The following is a 6,661-nucleotide window of genomic DNA, read 5'->3' as shown; positions in this document are numbered from 1 at the left end:
GAAAGATTGTGCTCTGACTGGTCGTTAATACAATCAGTGTGAAACACTGCGAGTCCCACATGGTATTCGTACATCTTTTTCTTTTTTCCTTGCGTAGCAAAGAAAGTGGGCGCGTTTAACTACTACGCATTTACCACGACAAACAAAGCACTCTGTCATTGGCCGCCACAGTCAAACCACACAGAAAAAAAAAGCACTGTCATCGTTGATGCCGCTTCCGCTGCTGCCACTACCGTTGCTGCCTTTGAACTTCAACAAGAAAACATTTAGTAAGAGAGCATGCCGACAGATAGGTTAGAATCGCGATAAATACACAAAGCTCGTGACAAACACACGGCGAGTGGAAATAACCTGTTTCGTGCACATGTAAAATATTTCTACGAAGATCTGCCGCATATGTGCTGTTTATGCGAAGAATACGAACAATGCACTGCACAAAATGTCAACGCTGCTGTTGAGACAACCTGCAGTGCCGTATAGACGCGCCGTAAGAGCCGCATGTCTTAACTTCCGTTCTTGTAATTATTAGTGGGGCTAACCCCAGTTCTGTGAAACCACCAGATGGAAGAAATGGAGTTTGTTGCCCGTGTTTTTACCCTGCTGAAAAGTATTTTTATTTTTAATCAATCCGACGATCACTGCAACGCATCGTCACCAATACAATTAGTTGCATTCGCATGTGCGAGGTTAGAACGCTTCCTTCGTAATTTTCTTTTACTAAAGCTAGCGGCGCGGCCAATACGCGCGACTACACGGCAACGTGTCGCCTCAGACAAGCGTGCACTGTCGAAAGCCAAGGTTTGGTGTTCTGACCACGAAACCTTTCCTGCAATTGGTTACGCCACTTTGCACCGGCTATACGCTAATAATGCTCGATCGCAAGCCTGTGATAAACCCGTGTGTAGCCTTCCGAAACCACCATGAAAGCAGACTTCGCTGCTGATCAAGTCAGTCGCTGAAGCGTGAGGCATTTTTTTTTCTTTCTCTCTCTTAATGCGGCAACCGTATGCGACGCGTTTCCGGCTTAGGGAAACGCACAATGGTGGTTTCGCCGCGGGCCCATTCGCAGGCAGTTTGACCTCCAACAAAAGAAAACAAACGCATCCAGATTTGGGCATTTGTTCCGTACATGCCTACAATAATACAGCAACGGCCAGGTAGGTAGCCTTTGTCGCTTTCAGTGTGGTTTAGAGATATTCAAGAACCCAACAAGCGCTTTCAAAGCTTTGTTAGTGCAGCACTGACTTCTCACGCAAATGCAAAGCTATGCTTAAGCTTGAAACACTTTTTTTCTTCTTTCGTCTTAAGCACGGTAAGTACACGAGCTCTGACGTGTTTGTTAGAAGCTTTAACACAGCTTACAGCGTTGCTCGCGGTTCCATTCATCGGACTCGAGAAAATCGTCGTGCTAATACGACCGCGCCTGACGTTCCAGTGCTCGCTTGAAGCAGTAAGTAAACCCGACACTACGTAACGGAAAAACACGTGATAGCACTGCATCGAACCGGACAGCGGCTGTCAATCAAAAATCTCAATGTTTTTTTTTTTTTTTTTTTTTTTTACCGGTCGACATCTTATCGGTGGATCGCCGTTCATTGTCGGTGCTTAGACAGCCGTTTTCCACGCACAGCCGATGACCACAAACGAACACCAGAAGAGAGGGCACAAATAAATACGAACGCGGTTTCGTCTCGCTTTCAGCCGATGACGGTGTTTTGCCAACTCACGGAGCCGGTGGTCGACACAAAACTTCGGCGCGTAGTTTGGCAAACCGGTCACAGTGTGGCCGAGTGCTATGGGTAGAAATTTAAAAAAGGGGAGGACCTTCGCCGCTCGCTAAGACGATCGCAGTGGGAGTGGAGGGTAACCGAGGCGCAGTGGTTCGGGAGTTCGCGCTCACCAGGAAAAACACTCGCTAACAGGTAAGCACAGTAGAAGTAGTACACTAGTCAAGTAGAAGCAGCAAGCCTCGCACGCTGGTATAATGCTTGAGGTTTGTTTCTTTTCTCGTTCGACGAGGAGCGATAGATGTGTGGCTGGTGCCGCCGCGGCTTGGAACGATGAACTGGTGATGCAGCACGTCCTCACACAACACACACGACGGATGTCTGGGGGAATACACACCAACAACAAAAGGCGCTACGAAAGCATTATATATAAAACGAGGAGGGGAAGAACAGGCTAAAGCGCTGCTCTCTCGGTTCAATGAAAGCGCGCCGCGCTTTACTCGGCGCCCGCAACACGCCGGAGTAGACGGGCGAAAACGCGCTTAGACCGAGGCGCCACACAAGATCCGGCGTAGCGCAAGCCCGCCCTCCTCCGTACGCCTCCTCCTCGCCTCCTTCACTTCGACAACAAGCTTCGCCTCGCCGCCGCCACCGGAAACCAGCGACGCCACCAACGCGCCCAACGATCGCGCCGCAAACGGCGCCACCGACAACGTGACGTCATTTCTGCCTTTCACCGCGGCTTGTTTTTTTTTTTTTTTTCTCCCTCTCCCCATATCTTTCTTTTTCCTTTTTTCACTCTCGCTGTGCTCATCGCTCCGTTGTCTTCCGCTGACGACCGACGGCGCGCGCCCTTCATTCTTTTTATAAGCGAAACATCAACCTATCTTTCTTTTCTCCCGCTATCATCAGACGGACGCCTATTCCGTCGCGCCAAGCGCACGTCTGGCTTTTAGCGTTTGTCGTTCGCATTTCCCTTTGGCGTGGACGAGCGTATTCCGGCGGAACGCATATGCGAGCAGCTGCATTTTTCAACTTGCGAGATAATCGCCGTCGAAGAGTCTCGGAAAGCAAGCGAGCAGCGCATTGAGGAGTAAAATGCACCCAGGCGAAGCGACCAATTCGACTTGTATGTAAAATAGCTTCAAAGAGTGCACGGCTCGCCGAACCGCTGGAGCAATAGCACCAACGAAGAAGAAGCGGTGATTCGAATGAGCAGGAAATTTACGGCTTTTGACGTAAGACACGGCGGCGATAAAGTTAATGACGCTTTTGGAGTGGACGAAACCAGTATCGGAAACGTATTCTCTGGCCGGAACTTCACCCTAATTCCAGTGACCACAGAGTAACAAGTCTCGAAAGGATTTACTTTCCATCGGAGCGCCGACTTTCACCTTAGCTGCTGCCTCATGCAGTCCCCGTCACCCTGGATCGAATTCTTCCTCCATCTTGAATAATAATCGCCGACGTAAAAATTAGAAAGACGGCCGAACAAGAGCGCAGCTACAGGACACAGCAAACGCTGCCGGCCATCTGGCAATACTGCTAGGACCTAGTGCTTCAGCCTTACGACAATGTTAGATGACAGTTACGTAACACTGTCGCGTGCATTCTGAAGTTTGGGCGTCACACTGGCGTCAACGCGAATAATTTGTTGGGCCATTTTCTTGCTGCTTTCTATAAGAGTGAGCGGAGACTCTCTCGACGCCGGCGTCTTGGCTGTTTTCGTTTGTCCCCGCGGCGAGGTAAAATTAAAAAGACGGGTTGGAGGTTCACTCGTGACGCGCCAGGGTCCGTTTGTTTACGCGCCGCCCACTGACTCCCGGAGAGAAAGTTCTTAGCCACCCGCCCCGATCTTGGACTCGAGGGGCTCTAAAATTAAAACAGACCGGCGCCACGCGAGAAGAACCGACCGAACTCGAAAATAGCGAAAAGAAAACAAGCTATACATCGCGATGAGGAGAGAGAGAGAGAACCGAAAAAAAAAATAAAAGTGGCTGCCCTAAACGCGAAAGAGAAAAAAAGAAAGCGAGACTGTCTCTGGCAAGTTGGCTCAACCTCGCGGCACGATGGATGACTCGCGTGATCGGAGATGCCACATCCACCGGCATCGCGGCATCACAGGGAAACCGCCACGTGCGCCGCGAGAAAGTTTTTTGGATCGAGAAATATAGGTCGACCGGGAGCTATAAATAGTTTTCGTTTCTCTGCCGCCCATGATGCCGCGCGGTGCGCGAATGAGTGATGCTTTTGAGCGCGCCGCTGCAGAGGGCCTCGGGGCATAGCTATAGGGTGCCATGCGCAACACTTTGCGTCTGAGCTTCATCAGCATGCGAGGACGCTGAAAAGAAACAAATGAAAAAAGTAATAATAAAGCTACGACAAGCTTTCGAAGCTTTCCGTAGAAGCCACTGACAGCATATATGAAAGAGAACATTTATGCTATATGGTGGGTAAACGGCATAAATGATATCTCGATAAGGTGAGCAGCGTTAAGAGTAGTTAGCGGCAAGATAACTTGCGACATGAGGGAAGAGGGGGACAGTGCTCGTTAGTGAAATACAGCACAACGGACAAAATTTCATTTTCCGCAAATTTCTTAATGTCATCGCATCACGCCGAATCATCCGCCACATTCGACTGCGTTTCCCTTTTCGTGGCAGCCATTGCGTCACAGAGACAACATATTGTTTGTTGCACGCACTACGTGAGCTGCCCAGCTCAACTTTTTTTTTTAATTCTTATAACATCATAAGTCAACACGTTATGTCTATGATTCCCACTGACGACTCACCGCGTAAACCCTAACGTTACGCCAATAGTATTCTTGCGATTAAATCATTACAATCGAAATCTGGCCTAACTTCCAGTAACGCTTAACGCAAAAAAGCTTAGAATAAAGCCGATCGAAACAGGCCCTCTCAACGACCACAATGAAGCAGCTACGCGCGATGCCGGCTATATACAGGCACTTGAAAAGAGAACAAAGCCTCCAGAAAGTACGCCCAAAAACGAAAAAGAAAAAAAGTTTCTTGAAAGAAAACTAAGGAAAGAGATGCAGCAAGAAAGACCACTCGACACGAATAACAATAGGCACTCTGGCTATGCAGATACCGAAAACAACGGCAGTCCACAAAATTTCAAAACAAACCGTAAAAACAGCAAACTCAGAGCGGCCCGCTGGAATTGCCACTTTAGGATGACGCGCACGGGCGGTACCCGCCATGTGCGGCCAATAAATAAACAACAGCAAGCAAGCGGTTACGTGGACAACGACATACTCCTTGCAAAACAAAAGGCCGCCACACACAGCAACAACACACGTTCGCTCGCAAACGGTGCAACCACCGCGCGATACCGACGCACGATAACGACAGGGCGAAGCGTCGCGGTTATTCGTTTGTGTGTGTGTGTGTGTGGGTGGGGGGGGGGGGGGGGTTCGAACAAAAGAGGCGGCAGTATCTAAGACACGCACGGAAACACATGGAGAGACAATCGCATTTTGCTGCAGCAGCCTAAAGAAAGATAGAAAAAGATATTAAAGAACAAGCGCAGAATTTTCGATACTCCATCCAAGCACGCGCGCGAACTGCGCTCTGGTAGCTTTGCCGGAAATCGTGACTCCTGCAGAAGGCGCCGGTCCGTCGGAGACAAAGAAATAATGAATTAATGCCAGATAACTAACTAATTAATTAAAGAAGGAAAGAACAATAGTTGTTAATGAATGAATGACGATTGTATGAAAAAAATTATGAAAGAAAGAAGGAATACACGGGCCAATTGCGGAAAATTGCAGCCGTAAGGCTGTCGAGAGTAGTGTTTAAGCCTTAAAGACAGTGCAGTGGCCACTCATGGACAATAACGAAATGAGCTGCGTTGTAACCTGATGTGTCGTCGAACTCCACGCTAGTAGAATAAGAGCGGTACGACATGGAACGCAAATTTCAGCCCAGACGGCGTTATTTGAGTATTCTTGTTTCACGCCGTAAGCGCTTGTGCTGTCATTCTCTTGGCTCATTACTGCGAACACGTCCATCACATCGTGGATAAAATAAAAAAAGAATAAAGTATGCAAAACGCACAAGTCAACAGCAAATTGTGTTCTTCCAGCTGTCGCAACACGCAGGAGAAGCGCAACAGAATATATTATATATAGATATATATATATATATATTATATATATATATAAAACGTAACGAGGCGACGTTGATGACATATGCGAACATAACCGCGAGCCATAACGCTGAGCGTACGAATGATATGCAAATCAGCGACAGCACAGCCGTATGTATACTTTACGAGCGAATGAGAAGGCGGAAAGCAATCGACAAACGAGCGGTAAGGATGGCAAAAACGTGTGCGATATAATAAAAAAAAATAGACAAGTTCGCGCTTAAAATACGGATTGTGCCATACACATCCGGCATTTCAATAACACAAATTCTCACGAGCGGAGCGCGCTCGGCTCGGGAAGCGTAAAATAGGCCCGTCAGGGAAGGACGTCTGAACAGACGTTATGCGACCCGGCGCATTTACAGCAGCGCACGCTGTTCCTCCTTTACAGCACACAAAACTACGATACTAAACTATGTTTCCGTGGATTCGCACCAAATAAAACGCACAATTACCATTTCAGCTTCGAAGCATATGCTAAGAAGCTACTAAGAAACGGCACTTGCAGAAAAGAAGAAAGAAAGAAAGAAAGGAAAGAAGAAGAATGAAAAAGAAGGAAAAGAAGAAAGACAAAGAAAGAAAGAAAGAAAGAAAAAAAGAAAGAAAGAAGAAAGAAAAAGGAAGAAAGAAAGAAAGAAAGAAAGGAAAAAGAAAGAAAGAAAAGAAGAAAGAAAGAAAGAAAAGCTTTGGCGAACTACAATAAATCCAATCCACCGCAAACAAAAACAACTGAAATACCCGCCAGAATCCGTCCTCCGAAA

The 6,661-nt window shown here is 47.6% G+C and overlaps 1 protein-coding gene across 5 annotated transcripts in view; it reads right to left on the bottom strand.

Moving 5' to 3' along the window:
* Nucleotides 1–6,661, bottom strand: part of LOC119465806 (adenosylhomocysteinase-like 1) — a 286,195-nt gene that overhangs the window by 148,171 nt on the left and 131,363 nt on the right. The window contains exon 1 of one of the 5 annotated variants that reach the window (XM_049657303.1): nucleotides 1,744–1,880. The exons of the other annotated variants lie outside the window; for them this stretch is intronic. The gene's annotated coding sequence lies outside the window, so the exon portion shown is untranslated. Of the gene's footprint in view, nucleotides 1–1,743; nucleotides 1,881–6,661 lie in introns of those variants that run through there. 5 annotated transcript variants of the gene reach the window in all.

This window comes from Dermacentor silvarum, chromosome 10 (genome assembly GCF_013339745.2).
Source record: "Dermacentor silvarum isolate Dsil-2018 chromosome 10, BIME_Dsil_1.4, whole genome shotgun sequence".
NCBI classification, from domain to species: domain Eukaryota; kingdom Metazoa; phylum Arthropoda; class Arachnida; order Ixodida; family Ixodidae; genus Dermacentor; species Dermacentor silvarum.
Note: the sequence above shows the minus strand (reverse complement) of the source record. Positions and strands in the feature narration are given on the sequence as shown.